This window comes from Leucopleurus acutus, assembly GCF_964270905.1.
Source record: "Leucopleurus acutus genome assembly, chromosome: 9".
NCBI classification, from domain to species: Eukaryota; Metazoa; Chordata; class Mammalia; order Artiodactyla; family Delphinidae; genus Leucopleurus; species Leucopleurus acutus.
The window spans coordinates 88,156,579-88,177,728 of NC_139144.1; the positions used below are offsets into that span (position 1 = coordinate 88,156,579).

The 21,150-nt window shown below is 45.4% G+C and overlaps 1 pseudogene across 1 annotated transcript; it reads right to left on the reverse strand.

Moving 5' to 3' along the window:
* Positions 1-19,006: 19,006 nt before the first annotated feature.
* On the reverse strand, positions 19,007-20,133 carry LOC309966242 (small ribosomal subunit protein uS2B-like; annotated as a pseudogene). The gene has a single exon. The product of its transcript is annotated as a small ribosomal subunit protein uS2B-like (transcript).
* Positions 20,134-21,150: the final 1,017 nt, after the last annotated feature.

Below are 21,150 nucleotides of genomic sequence, written 5' to 3' on the forward strand. Positions count from 1 at the left end.
CCCTTAGTTGTGGGGCCTCCACTCCCCTGCTTGCTCCCCCTATGGACTGAGCAGGGGTGTAAGTATCAAGATGAATATTATATATTAGTAAAGCTTAATTTCTTTAAATTTGTTCTTAGAAAAATTAGCAGAAGTTAATTTTTTTCTTTCTACACCCCAGTGCGTCTTATGTGTTCCCTGGGGTGTATACATGCCTCTGCCCTAAGCAGATGGAATTTCAAACAAACTTTCATTTGGATGGATCACCCAGTTGGCACGTGGAAGTCAAATACTCTCTTGAGCATTTAGGAGCCTGTTGATAGACTCTCGCAGTCAGAGAGAAGAGCCCACAGGGCAGCCTTGGGAAAGGGAAGGAGGCGAGGAATTTAAGAGAAGGAATTTATAGGACGTCGTTTCCTTAATAGCAGGACATCCAGGAGCTAAAGAACTATGTATTCTCTGCTAGCGACTGCTGTTTCTCTTCGAGCCAGAATCTTTATAAACTCTTGGGCCCATCAGTCTCCTTCTAGAGTGTTGACACTTTTATGTGGATCCCAGGGCAATTGCAACCTTACATCTGATTCCCGCTCACTGATGGACTAATTGGTGGCGCGCGCCCTGCTGACAGCCTTCAGATGTTGAAGGCAAATCAGGCAGCGCTTGATGGGACTTGATGCTGCTCAGATCTGGAGGCTGCAGTGGCTCGGGGTGGGGTTTGCATTTCAGGGAAGTGGATACAGCTGCCTCTCAGATCCCTGAGCTGGTCTGATCGGCTGCCTTAGACACAGCCTATCAGTCAGTCGCCTTGGATGCTTCCATAGGCAATTTGTATTTGAGAGCTTCAGATGGATTAGGGAGTTGGCTTAGAGGAGCCATAATCCTAGAGGGTAATTTGGCAACAGGCAAGTCCTCGATCCTTAGAATTTGGGGGGAGAAGACCATGTGTTAGGCCACAGAGACCAAAGTCTTGAAGTGTTTTGAGCTAGAAGGACACATGCCCCCTCAGGGAACACAAAGGCTTGCCTTGTTGGGACACAGAGTCAACTACCTGCTCCCCCTGAACCTTCATTTACCTACTTGTTACAGGTGTAGAAGCTAATGAGTCTTAAGACGTGGGCATACATGCTGTCGTGAAGAAAGCAAGTACCATTACAGGTGGGCAGCCTGTCACCACCACTTGGGGGTTGTGTGAGCCTGGGTGAGTCAGGACCTGCCGGGAGCCCTCGTCCCCTGATCTCTAGATGGGGGATCATGTATCGATAAATGAGCCCTGGTGACAATGCAGAGCCCGTAGGAGACCTCACAGAACATCAGCCACCGAGTGTAGGGCTCAGCTGCCAACATACGGTGCTGAAAGCAGACTGCTTCCTGCTTCTCAGCCAAGGACTCGCGAAACTTGCATCCGGATCAGCCCAGTTCCCCCAGAGAATCCCTCCGGAAGGCAGGCTCACTCGCCAAAAGCAGGTTTTCCAAGACTCAGTTGATGGGAAGCCACATCACCCTTTGGCAAAAGAAAAGTGATGAATTGACTTGCCTTGAATTGAGTTTTGATGAATACTCCCAGGACCCCTGTGCCCAGAAGCACACTCAGACGGTCACCACTCAAAAAAAAAAAAAAAATTCAGGGAATCCCAAGAGTCCCTTCCAAGAGGAATGCTGAGAAAGTGGCTATGGAAGAGACCTCACATTCAGAGATGCCCTTCTGTGTTCCAAGAGCTTTACGTACACTGTCTCATTTGACCCTTTACAGTGAGCCCAAGGCTTAGGGAGCATTGGTTTTGTGTGTGGGGAAACTGAAGCTTGAGAGCTAAGTAACTTACCCACAGTTTCTGACTCCAGAGCTCAGACTGTTCCTTCATGCCTTGCAGGCTTCTCATTGGTCCGCCTCTTTCCCAGTTCAGAATGTTCATTTACATGTATTGACTCCTTTAACCCTCCTAGGTAAGCAGCGAGGATATTGTTACTGTGCCCATTGCACAGATAAGGAAACTGAGATCCAGAGAAGTTAAATCATATGGCTAGCGAGTGATGGAGCTGAGTCTGTTTCTTAATGCCCATGCCTGTCCACTTTATTACAGCTCACCTGAAGAGCAAGTTTGAGGAAATCAAGGAATTCAGTGATACAGAAAGCTGGTTTGCTCAGGGTTTCCAAGAGTCGGGGAAAACTGGAGACGCCTAGCGGCCCCATCAGTCTGCTCTCCGAACCCCAAGGCTCTACATCAACCTCCACTTGAGCGTCTCTGTGCCTTTGCTCAGGCACAGGTGTCCCTGCTGAGGAGGTGGGAAAAGGAGGGGAGGTAAACATGAGCTTGACTGAACGAGCCAAGGAAAGGAGAGGATCACACGGATTTAAGATTTAACAAAAGGAGAACCAAATTGACACTTTTTTGACTTGGGGTGGGAGTAGTTAAAGACAGATTATTGTACCAAGGGTAAAGGCCAGTGATACCCAAGGGGCAAGGTGAGTACATAAATTTGAGCTCACACACAGATACTTGCCAACACACACACATTGACACACACACACACAGACACACACTGACACACACTGACACACACACAGACACACACACACACACACACACACACACACACACACACACACACACACACACACACACACACACACACACACACACACACACACACACACACGCCACTACAACCACAAACAAAACCCGAGCTTCTCCCTTAGCTCCCAGAGGCCAGGCCCAGAGAAATGGGAGTGAATGGAAGCCAGTGCACTGGAATTGATCCTTACTAACGCTCACTCTCCACCCCAACGTGATCCATCCCTGGACCCACTGAGAGCTTCAGAGATAGAAGTCCTCAGGTTTAAGGTTGAAATAGGTCTTGAAAGAAACACTGCATTGCTTTCAATAAGAAAGCCCTCTCTTTGGGGACTCTCTGCGTGCTGGCTGGCTCTGTGCAGAGACACAGGCTCCTCAGGGAGCATGGAGATGGTCCAGAAAGGCCTGCTCGGAAGAGCCCGGCACGCTGTGATTTGTCCTGGCAGAGGGTTGCGTGTGGGTCACCAAGGGAACCTTGAGAGGGCAGAACAGAGAGATATGTGGGGAGGGGGAGAATGACAGGGGCAAGGCTGGGTAACGAGGAGGAGCCTGGCTTAGACTGTCCCTTAGGGACGACACCACCCTGGTCTCTTCTTTCCTGAAGGTATTGGCACGCAGGTCTGGACTCTACAGTGGGTGATGACGGATCTTGTCCTAGGAAGTCTGTTCTTTGTGGGCCCATCATTCCCTCATGGGTTGCACTGCTCCTCCCTCCCTAGAGCCAAGCGGGGCCTGGATGGGTATTTGAATGGCCTCGTTCTCCTCTGTTCCTGCAGCTAACATCATGTCTTTGGGAATTCTTTGGATGGCTCTCTTCCTTCCCTTAGCCCCCGCCTCTGAGGCAGTGGCTGCACCCAATGGTCCACGACATCCATGTGTAACTCTCCCCTCCCTGTTAGCCGCCTGTATCCCTAGGGAGAGCCAAGGCAGACAAGGGTATTGTTATTAAAAATGACTTCTCAGATTCCTCCCAGACATCTCTTACATCCACTGCAGGAAGTGGCACTCAAAATCCCTCTCACCTTATTTCCTTTCCCTCTTCCCCCCAGCTGGGTTCTTAGCTCTCAGGGCATCATCTGCACAGCAGCCCCTACCCATTCTTGATCCACTACTGTCCCAGGTTCCGCCTGCACTGAGCACTAGGAGAAAAGGAGCATCTGGTTTGAAGGTGAGCTTCATTGAGCCCTAAGAGAGATAACAGTCTCTCTGAATCAACAAGCCTGGCTCCTCTGGAGACTAAAACAGCAACTGTGGAGTAAATCTGCAACCTCCTACCTCCTTCCCCTGTCTTTTTTATTGGCTGTGTTGAGTCTTCTTTGCTGTGTGCAGGCTTTCTCTAGTTGTGGTGAGTGGGGGCTACTCTTTGTTGTGGTACGCGGGCTTCTCATTTCAGTGGCTTCTCTTGTTGCGGAGCACGGGCTCTAGGTGCGCGGGCTTCAGTAGTTGTGGCTCGAGGGCTCAGTAGTTGTGGCGCATGGGCTTAGTTGCTCCACGGCATGTGGGATCTTCCCGGACCAGGGCTCGAACCTGTGTCCCCTGCATTGGCAGGCGGATTCTTAACCACTGAGCCACCAGGGAAGTCCTCCTCTGTCTTTTTCTTCAGGAAAACACAGAGAAACTCTAGGGGTGAGACGGGAAGCCACAGTATCTTTTAACAGCCTGAAAGCCTGCAAAGAAAGCTCCTGTGTGTGTGTATTTTCAGCTCCTCAGTGCAGGAAAGCTAATTATCTCAGCACTGCCGCCACCACCTTGCATTCAGTAAACTCTGTCCTTTTATTTAGGATCTTATTTGTCCTATCAACAACACTGAGATCATGGAGGCTCCAGAAATGGTGTACCCGCATTTAGATAGGAGGGAACCAAGGTCCAGGGAAGGAAAGTGCCTGCCCAAGGTCACCCAAGGATGGAGAGGATGGAGTGACCAGAGCCAGAAGATGACTATCTGCTTCCTGAGATTCCTGCACTAGATTTCTTCTGGGAGTAAAATGTGTTCTCAGGACTTGACTGCCCAGACCTTGGGAGCATTGGAGACTGGGCTGATGTAATACTCTTAGCAACCCCCTGTGGGCTCCCCACCGTTCCTTTACTCCCCTTGCTGGGCCCAGAGCTGTTGTGCAGTGACGATTGGAGCACCCAGTGGGTGGCTGATAAGGTTGGAACAGATGGAGTGGGGAAGGAAGGATCCTCTGCCCTGTGGCATTTGGGGAGGGGGGTGAAGACTAGATTTGTCAGGGATGTGGAACCCGTGTTTATATATGGTACACCGTTGATGCGAAGGAAGGTGCTGGCAAATGGAATGACACATGGATGTCTTACTGAGTAAACAAAATAAAGGGTGGGCCCAGTTAGATAATGGTTCTGCATTCACTTATATGAGAGCATGGAGGCAGGATGGTCGCACTGGGGGTCCCCCAACCCAGAAGACCCTCTCCTGCCTTATAGAGAACTGATGGGTGGTGGTGTTTAGAACCAGGGCATGACTGGTTCTTGCATAACTTATCCATGTGGACAAGGGAACAGAAAGGGACCATGGTCAGGTTTACTTTGTTGATAGATCCTAGGATCATAACCTTAAAGTTAGAAGGATACTTAAAGACCGTCTGATTCAAGCCCTTCAATGTTCAGATGAGAAAACTGAACTCAGTGACATGCCCAAACGGATACAGCTGCTAAGCCACAGAATGGAACTAGAACCTGGTTTCCTCAGCTTCCAGCCCAGGACTCCATTCAGCTCCCTCGCTGATTAGGGTCAGCTCGTCTGACCAAGTTCACCTGTCTCTGTAATAACAGGTGACAGAGCGACTGTCACCTTTTTTTTTAAAAAAAAATAATTTATTTGGCTGCATCGGGTCTTAGTTGCGGCGCAGTCTTCTCTCTAGTTGTGGCGCGCAGGCTCCAGAGCGCATGGACTTGGTTGCTCCTCGGCATGTGGAACCTCAGCTCCCGGACCAGGGATCAAAACCGCGTCTCCAATACTCGGTCTCCAATTTTGAGCTCTCTTTCTCCTTTCTTGATTGAGCCGGCCTCCGAAAGGTTGGAAATAGATTCACTGGTGGTTTTTGTAAGGTTGCCGATCTGAGGCGTAGCTGAAGGTTCCTTTGTGGTTGGCTGGGGCGATTTATGGGGAATATTTGAGGGGGTGGCTGGGGAAGATGACACCGTGCTGGCTGTCAAAGTGGACAGAGGCGAAGTCGCTCTGGAGATCAAGGGACCATTGTATTAAAGCTGAGTTTCTGTTTTTCTACATCCTGGTGAGTATACGCCTGAGGTTGCTAAAGCTCTGGCAGTACCCTGGGAACTTGTGTTGAGTCCTTTCCAGTAGGTCTAAAATATGGCAGTTCCAAAGAGAGTCCAGAGAAAATATGCAGGAGAGAAGAGGTAATAATGAGGTTAAATGGGACAGTAGGATAGATCGGTGCAGGAAATGTGGACATCTGTCCTTCAAAATTCCTCAAAGATAGGTATTGACTTCCATCAGCCATGATACAATCACTGGGACCAGATTTATGTTCTCACTTTAAACAGCTAAAAAACAAAACAGCATGTATGAAACAGTGGTTTTCAGTCATTGGACAGAAGGTAACACAGGAGGGTGATCCCTGAGAGAAGGGAAACGAGAGGTGAACCCTAAGATGGTCCCAGCTTGCTCCTTGAGGCAGTTTCTAGGTCACAGTGTGAGGTGAGGATGGAGAGAACCACACATAGCTTGGTGACCTTGTTCGCTTGAGAAGACAGATATCAGTTTGGGGAGGCCAAGGTACCTGGAATTTGCAGGGTCGGGTAGCACAGAGGATGGAATGGAATTGCACAGAGAGAGAGAGAGCGCTCTGAAGGTTTGCAGAAGTTCCCTTGCATCTTTGGCTGAGTACTGATGTGCACATGCATGAGAGGAAACTCACTACAACTGGGGGAACTCACTAGAAAGCAGTAGACCGAACAGTTGCTAGAGCACAGAGAGGGGCAGAAATAATTCATGTTCCCACCAGCTAGAGTGGGAAGATCTCCTAATAAATGAGGCATTGGGTAGAATCCTCAGAAGAGGTATTTTTTCAGTAGTAGAGCCAAAACACTAGACTAATGGTTGTTGTGGACCTGCTCTAAAAAGCTTAAAGCAAGTCTCAAAATTATCCAGCATTCCAAGTAACTTCACTATACATGAGAGCAGAATCCCAACACACACACACACACACACACACACACACACAATTATAAGACATAAAAAAGGAAATAAGGTGAATAATTGAGAAAATCAATTAAGAGAAATAGACCAGGAGATGAGAGAAATGATGAAATTAGTAGACAAGGATGTTAAAGCCATCATTATAAAAATTATACATATATTCAAGAAAGTATAGGAGAATGTGAACATGAGGAGAGAAATGGGAGATATAAGGGAAGGTCAAATGGAACTTTCAGAGATGAAAAACAGTATCTGAAATAAAAAATATACTGGATGGAATTACAGTGGTTAAGACACTGTAGAAGTAAGGATCAATGGACTGAAATAAATAGTATAAAAGTGATTCAAAATTAAGCACAGAGAAAAAGCACTAAAAAAACAAACAGAGCATCAGTGACCTATGATACAATATTAAGTGGCCTTTTGTATGTTACTGGTGTCACAGAAGGAAAAGAGGAAAGGGTGAGACAGGAAAAATGTTTCAAGAGGTAATAGCCAGTTTCTAAAGTACAATAAAAAATATGAACCCATAGATCCAACAATTTCAACAAGATCAAAGTAGGAGAAATATAAAGAAAATCATACCAAGGCACATCATAATCAAATTGCTAAAAGCCAGAGATAATCAGGAAACCACAAAATCAGCCAAAGGAAAAAAGGCATATTATGTATAAAGGGACAAAGATAGAAATGATAGCAGACTTCTTATCATAAACCAAGCAAACCAGAGGTAATGTAGCAACATTTTAAACTTATGATAAAAAAATAAACTCTCAACCTAGAAATCTAACCTAAAAAAATATGTTTTAACAGTGAAGGTGAAATGAAGACGTTTTCAGACAAAAAAAGGTGAGAGAATACAGCAGGATGGAATTTTTTAAAAAATTAGATTCTTCAGGGAGAAGAAATATGAAAACAGATACAAATTTAGACTATACAGGGCTTCCCTGGCGGCACAGTGGTTGAGAGTCCGCCTGCCGATGCAGGGGACACGGGTTCGTGCCCCGGTCCGGGAAGATCCCACATGCCGCGGAGCAGCTGGGTCCGTGAGCCATGGCCTCTGGGCCTGCGCGTCTGGAGCCTGTGCTCCACAGCGGGAGAGGCCGCAACAGTGAGAGGCCCACGTACCGCAAAAAAAAAAAAAAAAAAAAAAAAAAAAAATTTAGACTATACAGAGGAATGAAGAGTTCTGCAAGTTATAAATATATGAATAGATATAAAATAAATTTGTTCTCATTTTAAAATGTGTTACATAACAATTGTTATAAGCAAAAAATATATAATTTATAGTTTATAGCATTAGTTGAAATAAATGTATGCTAATAGCAAAAGAGATGGGAGGGAGAAATGGAAGTATACTATTGTAAAGTTCTTCCTCTATATGTGGGAGGCATAATGTTATTGCAAAGCAGACTGAGATAAGTTAGCAAACTCCAAAGCAACCACAAAACAAAACAAACAACTATAGCTAGTATTGGAGATACAATGGTGTCATAAAAATAGGATTAGTAAAAAAAAGACAAAAAACAAGAAAAAGAGAACAGATGGCACAAATAGAAAACAAATAATAGGATGGTAGTTTTAAACTCAATAATATAAATAATTACATATATAACATGTAAATAGTCTAAACATTCCAAATAAATGGATTGTTCAGTTGGATTAATAAAAGCAAAACTCAACTATATGCACGTATAAGAAATCCAAGTTAAATATAAAGACAAAGGTAGGTTAAAAGTAAAAGGATGGAAAAAGATGTGCTATGATAACATTGACTGAAAGAAAGCTGGAGTGGTTTTATTATATAATATCAGACAAATCAGACTTCAGAGTAGGGAAAATTACCAGCAATGAAGAGGAAGATTACATAATGATGAAAGAGTCAACTCACCAAGAAAACATAACAATCCTCAATGCATAGGCACCTAAAAATACGGCTTCAAAATATCTGAGGCAAAGCTGACAGAAAGGATAAATAGAAAACCCTACAATTACAGTTGGAAACCCCAGTGGTCCTTTCTCAAAAATTTATAGAACAATTAGACAAAAATTCTGTAAGGATCTAGAAGTCCTGAACACTATTAGGTCAAACTTGACCTAATTAATATTTATAAGTGTTTATTTTAAAGCAAACCTGGGTTGTCTGATTCTGATTCTGTAAACTGTAGATAACGGACAGGAATGCCAAATAATTCTTGTCTATAGACATGCAAACAAATTCTATATGGGGAGAAATAGTCAAAAAACCAGTTTTGGCTCTATTTGTACGTTCTTTTCCATATTCCTGACCTATAACTGTGTCTGTTATTGATAATATCCTTTGACCCAGTTGTATCACTTCACTTGTTTTCTATGAATGAGTTAAATAAAATCTTCAACTTGTGTTTATTCTTAAAAAAAAAAAAAAAAACATTCTACCCAACAAGAGCAGAGTACATACTCTCTTCAAGTGCACATGGAATATTCACCAAGGCAGACTATATTCTGAAACATAAAACAAGTCTCAATAAACTTAAGAGGATTAAAATTATAGCAAAGTATCTTTTCTGACCATAACACGATTAAACTAGAAATCCACAAAAAGTATGTAAAATCCTCAAATATTTGGAAATCAATAATGTGCTTTTAAGTAATTTAAGTAATTTAAGGATCAAGTAAGAAATCACAAGGAAAATTAAAAAATATTTTGAATAAGATGAAAATGAAGATGTGTGAGATACAACCAAAGGAGTGATTACAGAGAAATTTATAGCATTAACTTCTTGTATTAGAAAAGCAGATAGATTTCATGTAAAAGGTCCCAGCTTCCATCTTAAGAAACTAGAAAAAGAAGAGCAAATTAAACCCAAAGTAAGCAGAAGGAATAATGAAGATAAGTGCAAAAATCAGTGAACAGAAAACAGAAAAACGACATAGAAAAATCCATGAAAACAAAACCTATTTTTTCACAAAGATGAATAAAATTCATAAACTTCTAGCCTGACAGATCAAGGAGAAAAGAGAAAAGATACGAATTACCAATAATGGGAATGAGAAATGGGGCATTACTACAGATCTTACAAACACTGAAAGGATAATAAAGAGAAAGAAACAACTGTATACCAGTCAATTTGATAACTTAGATGAAATGGACCAACTCCTGAAAAGACACAAACTACCAAAGCTCACTTAAAAGAAAAAACCTGAGTATCCCAATATTTATTAAGGAAATTTATTCACAGTTTAAAATCTTTGACAAACAAAGCAAAAAACTGTTTCAACAAAGAAAACTCCAGGCCCAGATGGTCTCACTGATTAATTCTATCAATCATTTAAAGAAAAATAATATCAAGTCTACACAAACTCTTCCAGAAAATAGAAGAGAGCACTTCCCAACACGTTTTATGAAGCATTACCTGGATACCAAAACCAAAGACGTAAGAACAGAAAACTATATTCCACATGAACGTAGACACAGTTTCCTTAACAAAATCTTAACAAATCCAAATCCTTCAACATACAAAAACTATATCATGACCACGTGAGGTTATCCCAGCAACACTAGATTGGCTTAACGTTTGAAAATCAATTGTCTAAAGAAGAAAAACTGTAGGATCATCACAATTAATGGAGAACGAATGTGATATAATTATGGAAAGTTTAACAAAATATGTGCAAGACCTTCACATTGAAAACTATGAGACACTGCCAAAAGAAATTAAAGATTTAAATAAATGGAGATATATAGCATGTTCATGGATCAGAATCCTTAAAACTTAAGAGGACAAATGCCTTGATAGAAAATAAGCAAAAGATTTAAACAGACACTTAACCAAAGAAGATAGATAAATAGCAAATGAATGCATGACAAGATGATTAACTTTATTAGTCATTAGGGAAATGCAAATTAATACCACAGTGAGCTACCCGTATCACTAGAACTTAAGGAAATGACAACTTTAAGTTTTGATGAACATGAACCTTGCTGCTGAGAATGCACATGGCACAGTCACGTTAGAAAGCGGTTTAGCAGATTCTAATAAGGTTAAACATACTTTTACTCTTCCTTCCAGAAACCCCACTCCTAGTTATCTACCCAAGACAAATGAATACTATATCAACACAGAGACTTACACTCAAATCTTCATTCTTTATTCTTATTGCCCCAAGTTGGACAAAACCCAGATGTCTGTTGGCAGGTAAAAGCATAAACAAATTTTGGCAAATGAATACAGTGGAGTACTATTCAGCAGTGAAAAGGAGTGAGCAACAACATGAAGAGTCTCAGAAACATTGTGCTATAGGTGAAGAAAGCCAGGCACAAAACACTACATATTTTATCATTTCACTTCTATCACGTCTGTACAAGGCAGCACTGTGGAGACAAAGCAGATCAGTGGTTGCCAGAGGTAGGGGAAGGAGATTGATGACTAAGACGCACAAGGGAATTTTATGGTGACAGAAATATTCTCTATTGTGACTGTGGTGGTTACAGTCTGTGTATATTTGTCAAAACTCACTGAATTATATATAAAATTTGGTGAACTTTCTCATATATAAATTACACTTCATTAAAGCTGATAAAAAAATTAGGTGCTTACTCTGCCTGGTTTAGAAAGTTGAGGGAAGTATAGATGGACTTCCACAGATGGTCTAACCAGCTCTCAATTGCTTGCGCTATAGAATACGGGTATCTGAGGAGTGGTCCTTGTGGGTGGTAGTGAGGTAGAACATCTGGGAGGAGTGTGTATCTCTGCATGAGAAGGATGGTCAAAAACTCATCCTCAGGAATTCCCTGGTGGTCCAGTGATTAAGATTCGGTGCTTTCACTGCCGTGGGCCCAGGTTCAATCCCTGGTCGGGGAACTAAGATCCCGTAAGTCACACAGCATGGCCAAAAAACCCCCCAAAATAAAAAAACTCATCCTCAGTGCAACTTCATGCTGGGAGGACAGCCAGTGAGTTTAAGGCAAGGAGAAGTTCCATACCTTTCTTAAAATCGAGTAACAAAGGGATGGGGCTGGGGGTGGGAAGTGGGATGCACAAGGCAACTCTGCCAGCTGCATTTGAGCTGTGGGAATGCCGATCGTCGCGTCTCTCCTGCTGAAACATTCACAGGTGGTTGGGGTAGGAGGCCCCTAACATAGCCCCTCAATATGTTTTTAGACATCCGAAAAGCTGAAGGATGGCAGAAGGATTTTTAAGGCCAAATTTCAAATGCAGGGGCGCCATGACTGGAGGCTGCAGTCCCAAGACATTCTCTTGTAAAGCTCAAACCCTTTAGCTAGTATTGCGGGTTGAATTGTATGCCCCCGAATTGCATTATGTCGTTGTCCTAACCCCTAGCACCTCAGAATGTGACCTTATTTGGAAATAGGGCAGTTGCAGATGTAATGAGTTAACATGACCTCAGGCTGGAGTACAGTGAGCCCCTAATCCAATATGACTGGTGTCCTTAGAAAAAGAGGAACTTTGGACACAGACATGCACACAGGGAGAATGCTATGTGATGATCGGAGTTACGCTGCTATAAGCCAAGGAACTGCTAGGGGCTAGAGAGAGGCCTGGAATAGATCCTTCTTCCCTAGTGCCTTCAGAGGGACTAGGTGCCCTGTGACACCGTGATTTCAGAATTCTCCAGAACTGTGAGACATATTTTTGTTGTTCTAAGTCTCCTAGCTTGTTGCAGCAGCTCTCAAAAACCAACAGGGCTTGGCGCTGGCTCTAGCTCCCTTTCCGCCCCTCCCCTGCAGGAACTCTTTGCCTGAAACCCTGGTACCCAGGAAGTTATCTGTGGAATAACATTTTGTTTTGTTTTCATTTTTGTTTTTGTTTTTTTTGAATAATGTTTTGCATGGTTGTTTACTGGTCAGGCTTCTCATTACAAGGAAGAGACACACAGAGAATCACGAGGATATCTGGGCGCCTGGGGAGGCCGGGAAGACCACCCATTCGGCAGCCCAGTCACCCAGGTCCTAGTTTGTCCCACAATAGGACGTGCAGAAGCTCCACACAAGACCCAGAGTGTGGCCCCTCAGGGAGCGAGCACCCTGAGCTTAAGTGATTTTTCTCCATGGTAGTTTCCAGAAGTAGAGTGTGATGTGCCAGTGGCTTTCACTCAGGGCACACTCATCTACGGGGCTCAGTAAATTAATTAATATTCATAAAGCACTCAGAGCCGGGCTGGCACACCAAGAGTGCTGTGTAAGCGTTCCCTCCTGACCCGTCTTAAGGGACAGCTTTCCTTGAGTTCCAGCTTTTAGATGATTGCTTTTGGGTCACACACTGAGCCCTGGTCCAGTTCTCAAGTTTGGTGTTTCCTGTTTAATAAGCGTCCTTTACGAATGCTGGCACAAGAGAACGTCGGAAAACCCACTTGGATTCCTTTTCTTCATCAGAAATTGTGTATGTGGCTGGCAGTAAAGCCTTGATGGGTGGATGGATGGGTGGATGGATGAGTTTGCCTTCATGTAAGAAGGGAAAGTAAAGGTGAATTGCGTGAAAGTAAAGGAGTGTGCATGTCTGGAGAGGGCAGATTTTGGAGGATGTAAGTATATGCTTGTGTGTCCTTTGGCCCCTCCTCAAATAAGGACTACAAGATAGATGGAGATTTTATAGGTTTAATATTCCCTTGCAACGCCGTGTGCTTTACATCTGGATAAAAGGAGCTATAAATCTCCCCAGGCTTGGGCTCTGCCTTTCTGTCCTTCTCACTGAGATCTTACTTGGAAATACAGTTGAACAGTCAATGATGAATCATAGTGTCTGTGGAACAGCCCATATAAGGAACAATTTGCATTTTCATGTGAAAATTTGCTCCTCTTGGCGTTTTCAGTTTACCTTTAGAGCCACATTAATTGTTGCCATAAACTACCACTCTGTGCCCAAGTCAGTGGGAGAAGGAGACTCAAGTGGTGGGTCTGCTTGGCTTTGCAGGAGTGGGAAATACTCCCTTCCTGTGACATGGGGCATATGAGACCAAGCTGGTCCATGGAGAGCGCCTCTTGTAGCAGCTCCCCCGGGAAAGGTTGTAGCTTCAAACCCAGCTCGAATTCTCCTCCTCCATGCCTGTGTGTCACTTGGTTAAAAATAAGCTAAACACACCAGGAAAAATGTTCTTAGCCTTCTGAGTGTTTCTTGAGGAGACCCAACTTCTCTCTGTCTGGACGTGTAGCTGCAGAAGTGTTGGGAGGTATTGAGACTTTAATTAGGATTGACCTTTGGATGAAGGTGACACTGTGGGAGGGCAGGAAAGAAACAGTGCTCTTGATGACACTGTGGAGTCTCAATAACACCAGTTAAACCTGTTGAATGAAGGAGTAGATGCAGTCACTACATCTTTTTTAAAAACAAAAAATTAAAAATGAAAATAAGCTAACCATAAATTGCTCCCCTCCCCCTCCCCTCAGTGCAGAGTTGATGCTCCCTTAGGTAGCTGTTTCTCCCTCTCTGTTTCAGGAATTTGTTGCTTTGGTGGCAGCAAGCCTCATGTGGCTCCTACAAATAGGGTCTTTGCTGGAGAATGATAGTCTTGGAGGAGCTCCCTTGAGGGCTAGAGGAGCCCCCAAGCCCTCAGAGGAAACGGTCCTCTGATGGCTTGCCCCAGTGGTCACAGAGCCTTCAAGAGGCACCCTGTGGCCAAGGGGGACCAGTCTGCTCTGGCAGAAGATGAAACAAGTCAAATGAAGACAGAATCAACCCCAGTCTCGCAAAGTGGGGCTCCTCCACTATAATACCCCCAGACAAGGACATTTCACAGTCTGCCACCCTCTCCTTCCTCAGCTTCTCCTGGCCTTCACAATCCAGGAAGTTCTTAATACTCATCAGAAACCCTTTCTTTCTGCAGTGCAAATCCTTGCCCTGAAGCAGAGAGAGTCAATCTTACACTCTTCTGAGTTTGCACATCCCTGCATTTCTTTTTGTTTTTTTGGTGGTACGTGGGCCTCTCACTGCTGTGGCCTCTCCCGTTGCGGAGCACAGGCTCTGGACGCGCAGGCTCAGTGGCCATGGCTCACGGGCCTAACCCCTCCGCGGCATGTGGGATCCTCCCGGACCGGGGCACGAACCCGTGTCCCCTGCATCGGCAGGCGGACTCTCAACCACTGTGCCACCAGGGAAGCCCCCTACATTTATTAAACAGATTCTCAGAATGCTATCAAATAAGTTAATGAGGAGCCTTGTATAAGTGAGAATAATTTCTGTTTCTCTGTCCTAATTTACATTTGTCCATTTCCTGAGGTTCCATCCTATTAAACTTTAATTTGCTCCCCTCTCATCCCAAACCTTTCAGGAGTCTGATATTGGAGTTTTCTTCACACAGTCAGAATCTCTTGGGCTCTAATGGATTACACTTACGGGTAGACAAGGTATATTTTGTCCCCGAAGTGATTTCCAGATGGGAACACTGGTCTGAAGGAGAGGGCGAGAGTTTGGGTGATGGGAAAGCAGTGGTGATAGTTCTCTGATGTTGTTTATTTTTGTTTTAGTACTTTTTTCGTCCCATTTTGAAGCAGTTGTGGTTTGAGTGATTTTCTTCTATTACTCTCGCAGTTTCTGTACTTGTGAACTGAGGGGCAGGCGGTTAGGGGCTGAGTGTTCAATCCCACTCTCCTACTTTTATCTTTAAAGTATACGACGAAAGCATGGAAATGGGGAATGCTTTTGGTTCCTTGGAAAGGAGTCCCAGAAAAGAAATATGTTACATTGAATGAACCATATAAAATCACCATTTTTAAAGGTCAAACATGGTTGAATATTGCTGATTTCATACGGTTCAATCCAGTACAGTCAAACTTCGTTAATTCAGACTAATGCGAGGAAGGTTGGTCTGAATTTGCTGGAGTGCCACAAAAAAGTCTGAATTATGAGCTCATTTTAAAGACATGCAACCTTCCTGCACCCCAGCGCTGACAGTAACAGGAAGTAGGTCAAAAAAATACTGTCTCTACAAGTCCATGGAGGGATGTCTGGTTAATAAAGGCAATTTATAATGAGCCTACAAATATGTTGGGTAAAGGGTGATTTAATCTAAGGTGTGCTCGAGAATGCTTGAGAAGTTTACTCTTTTAAGGAGCTTTAAATGGTTTCCTTCTGATTTACATATACGATTAGCTTCCTTCCTTCGAAGAGAGCAATTGGATGGCTGAAGTTTACTGTCTGAATTATTTCTTATTCCAAAATGGTGGATTCCAAATTAATGATGCTTGACGACTCTATTCCCAGCCTCAAGGTTGGACATTAGGTTAATGAAAATCAATGGAGACTAGCTCGCAAGGATCAAGGAGGAGGAAATATACTTGACAAAAACATACGCGACTTGAAAAGTGAAGCTGGTTTTCTTGAACGCTTCATATGCTGACTCTGAAGGCAGTTTCAGAGGCAAAGTTCCAACAGTGTTCAGAGTAATAACAGCAAACTTGAAAGGAGTCAGCCGCATCCTACAGAACCGCTTCGAAGAGCAACGTAATGTGAACGGACGGATTCCAGCCTTTTATGGTTTTAAAAAATGCTCTCATGTGCTCGTTCTCCTAGGATAATATTTATTCCTTTAAAAATATTCTTAAAGTTTCCTTCTAAATAATAGCAATCTCTAGTGACATTTAAGTTTATCAGCAAGTGATTTTTATCCATCTTCTGCTTCCCTGAAACTCCAAGGGTATGCGTGGATAGGTGGGAAGGTGACGGAAATAGAGCCGAGGATTGGTGACCAGCAGAGACAAAGATCGATAGGTTGTCTGATCAAATTGGGATTAGGTATAATCCTAATTTTCAGGAGTGCACCAGTGGTGTGTGGCACAGTCTGTCCTCACAGAGTTCCTTCTCTGGCTTGTGTGTCCTTCCGATTCAAGGGGGATATTCTCTAGGAAAATACTTCTTTCTCAGGATGAGTTGGTGTGCATCCCACCTTACTTTTTCCTGTGTTGCCCTCTTTTGCTTTGAAATGTCAAATAGGGCTCAGAGGAGGGGCAGATCTGACTAGGCTACTGGAAGGAACTGACTCAGTTTTCAGTTAACACGTCTCCACTAAAAGGGGATATGAAATAAAAACGGGGCCAGAAAAAAGATGGGTGGTTACTTAAGAAAACGAAAGAGATCGGTGAGGGAATGTTTCTGTATCTTCATTGTGGTTACACAATTCTATGCCTTTGTCCAAAACGCGTAAACCTATACACCAAAAAGAGCAGGTGGACTGGATGTAAATTAAAAGCAACTAAATAAATGTGAAACAAGACCAGTCCTTCCTTGGTAACCTGCAGAGTGGATGCCCGCGTGGTGAGGTCTTCCGGGCACCTCTTCCAGCGCTGCCACTGACCAGTACCGTGGGCCTGCCTCTGGCGCTGTGTCCCTGCCACAGGAGAAGGAGGGCCACAGTCTGAGTGTCCCTCTCGCTCTGCGTGGACTCCGTGGTGAGGAGACTCCATCACAGCGCCGTGCCCAGCGGAGCGAGAGCCCCACTGCTGCTCCTTGAATGAGCTTGATCTTGCGCACTGCTGTATGAAGTGCAGATGCTCTGATCTTGTCCTTGTCAGAGTCATTCAGTCAGGCGACACTCACTGGATGTCTACCATGTGCCGAGGACACAAAGTAGTGCTGGCGCTCGGGCAGAAATAGGAGACGCAGCCCCTGGGCTCGAGCTCCTCCCTCCTTCAGTGGGGGAGGCAGCCTGTAAACAAATGATTAGAGCACATTGTAATTAATGCTAATAGAGGAGCATGCATACTGCTCCCGGGGGCACGGGGGAGGGGTGACTCGCTCAGCCTCAAGTCACCACCCTCCAGCTGCTCCAAGAGTTCCTGTACTTTTGGGCCTGAAAAGAAAGAGGCTTTGCCCAAGACGGCACTGATGCTTGCTTGGTCAGCTCAACGCATCATCACACACACAGACACACCTCACACACATCATTCACAATACAGCACACAGATACAAGACATCACACACAGATACAACACATACAGACACACATCACACACAGGCACAGACACACATCACACACAGACACCTCACACTTCACAGACACACACACCATAATCATACACAAGACACACGTCACACACAAACACACATCACGTACACACACACACCACACAGACACACATCACACATATATCACACACATCACACACATCACGTATTACACAGAGTACATCCTCCCCACACAGACACACACATCACAGATATTACACACACATGATACACACTACACACACATCACACAGACATCACAGACACGTCGCAATCATATAGAGACACAGACACGCATCATACACAGCCACACACATCACACAAATAGACACACACATCAGACATCACATACATCACACATATCACACACATCACGTATCACACACAGACCCCCCCCCCAAAGACACACACCACAGATACTACACAGTCACACACATTACACATACACATATCACACACACACATGCACACACACACCCCTGAAGACCTCCCCTTCTCCTATAGGGTGATTAATGTCAGCCCTGCCCCCTCCTCCTCGTGGACCACAAGGGAAACGGCCCAGGCACAGCTGGAGTCGGTAACGCCCCTGGTGGGTTGGGTAGTGGTTGTGGGTGAATTCCTGCATCTCACTACGATCCTTCCTAAGTGCCTTTTCCTCACCGGCCGCAGCAGTCTAGACTGCCCGACAGTCACCATGGCAACGGTCTTTCTTGCCATCTTCTGTAGTGCAGGGGCTTCCTTGCCGGAGTACTGGCCCTTGACCAGCACCTAGCCAAGCCGCAGGCTCTGTGTCCGCCTCTCTGGGTTGTTTCAAGGCCTTAATTTTTGTGCCAGGTATCAACAGTGGACTGGAGCACGTGGAGCTCTGCTTGTCCAGGCCTGATCCCTCAGCTTCCTGTTCAGTTTCAGGAGCTGCTGACAGTAGCTGCTCTGACACAAGGTGACCGAAGAGGTCCTGAATGTTCAGACCGTCAGCTGCCAAGGACAGGGTGGCCGCGCCAAAGAGATGAGCTGGGAGCTAGTGCTGGGCAAATGAGAGCACGTTGATTGCAGGGTAACCGGGACGGCAGAGAGACTGATGTGCGGAGTGAACAAAGGAGCCAGTGATGCAGGGACGCACACACTGAAGGAGAGAAGTATCATAGGGAACAGCCCCACTGACCAGGCATTGTACAGAAGAGGGAGCAGAAGCAGTCTGTGGGGCGTCTTTAGTATCTCTTGGGCCAAATGATGGATAGAGAAAAGGCCACAGAAATTGCTTCTCCTTCCTCATGCTTCTGAAAAGTCTCCTAAGCCTTTCAGAGGTGAAGGCGCTGCCTTTGAGGAAGTGAGCTCCTCGTCAGTGCAGATAATCAAGCAGAGGCTAGGTGGCCGTTGGGTGGGCATTCAAGTACGGGATGCACCTTAACTGTCTCATCCAAACCTGACTGGTCTTGCCGTTGTCCTGCGAGTAGCTGTGCCGCCCATGGTGCCCACTTTCTTACCTGTGAAATGAGGGGTGGGACCAGAGCATGACTCAGACCTCTGTATGTTTCACAGCCCTGTGTTCAGATCCCCTTTTTTTTTTTTTAAGAAACTGTTTATCTTTCATCAACCTATTTCCGTTTTAAGAGTTTGTGGAAGAACAGTTTAAGACCACTCAGTGGTGGTTCCTACCCACTCGGTGGCCTGAGCAGTGGCAGGCCGAGCACTGCAGTCTCCAGCGGGGAACTGCTGAACAGGCCCAGAGGGCACCTGCACACCTTCGGACCAGTCCGCTGCCTCAGGCTGAGGAGCGGGGAGCTCAGGAGGTGGGGCGGTCCATTCGCCCTGAAATTCCTCCTTGGTCACAGTCTTCTCAGCTGCCGCCTGCTCTTCCTTTTCAACCTCTTCAGGATCTCTGTAGAAGTAGAGATCAGGCATGACCTCCCATGAGTGTTCACGGAAGGTGGTGCCACGCATGCGCAGAACTTCCCGGGCAAGCATCCACCACGTCAGACCCACTGAGTGAGCTCCCTTCTTGTTGCGTGGGATGGCAATGTCCACATACCGCAGAGGAGAGTCTGTGTTACACAGAGCAGTGATAGGCAGGTTAACGTAAGAGGCCTCTGGGAGAGGCTGGTGGTCAGCCCTGGGATCAGTAACCACCGACCAGAAGTCTTGGCTCCCAGAAGCCTGCCTGGATCTGGTTAGTGAAGATGCCAGGAGAGAAGCAGCCAGCAATAGGAGTGGCTCCAGTGGCAGCAGCTCGCTGGCCGGTATTCCTGGAGGATACGACACTGACATCAGCTGGGTTTTCAATGGCAACAATGGCACGAGCTGCCAACAGAAGCATCTCCCAGGTCCTCTTCAGATTTATGATGTAGATGCCATCACTTTTCCTTTTGTAGACGTACTGTTCCATTTGGAAGTCAAGGTTGGTGCCGCCTAAGTGGGTTCCTGCTGCAAGGAATTTGAGGACATCCTCCTCCTTCATTTGCAGGACATCAAGGCTCCGGACATTGTGAAAGTTTCCCTTTAAGTTACGACGGGAATCCAGGGCAAAGCCGTATGGACCCCTGTCAGGCGCGGAAAGCAGATCCCATTTTTTAAACCTGATTCTGACTACATGGCACCTAATTTTATAGGTTTAAAGCACTTCCTATTGTCCTGAGCACTTTCCTCTTCATGATCTTATGATCTCTTCCCCAGTGCTCTCTGAAGTACATAGAGCCGGTATGATCACAGAGGCAGGGAAGGTTCTGCCTTCTGAAGGCTACCAGTAAGTTAGCAGTAGAGCCAGTGCAGAGGCCAGGTCTTGGGTGTGCCAGCCCACCGTCCGTTCTTGCCCATGGCACGTTCACTGGGCAGATGAGCCCGTGGAGCAGGGTTATCAACAGTACCGTGAAAATAAAAGTCTGGCTGTCGGTTGCTTTCAACTTTGAGTTTGCTGCTAAACTCCGAGACACAAAGTTGCTAACTATATATGTGTGAATACATGGGTTATGTAAAAGTGATTTGTGCCCACGGATCTGGGTGGGGTATAAGTTGAATAATAAAAGTGTCTAATAAGCCTGAACTGGTCTCCCTTAAAACTTGTCGTGGCAGTGCTGAGAAGGGAGGGGCTGGCTACTGGGTCTGCTTGGTATTGCATCCAAGCTGAAAATTCAACAGGCGTATGGAAACATCAAATAAGGTCTCACTGCTCTAATTCTTTATTCAGGCCCCTGGGGAATAATGCATCCAGTGCAACAACCCAGTATCCCTGTGTGCTATTGTAAATCCCCTTTCTCTGCCTTTTAAAAAATCAGTCTCTTTCTTCTTTTTTTTTGGTGGTACGCGGGCCTCTCACTGTTGTGGCCTCTCCCATTGCGGAGCACAGGCTCCAGACGCGCAGGCTCAGTGGCCATGGCTCATGGGCCCAGCTGCTCCGCGGCATGTGGGATCTTCCCAGACAGGGGCACGAACCCGTGTCCCCTGCATCGGCAGGCGGACTCTCAACCACTGCGCCACCAGGGAAGCC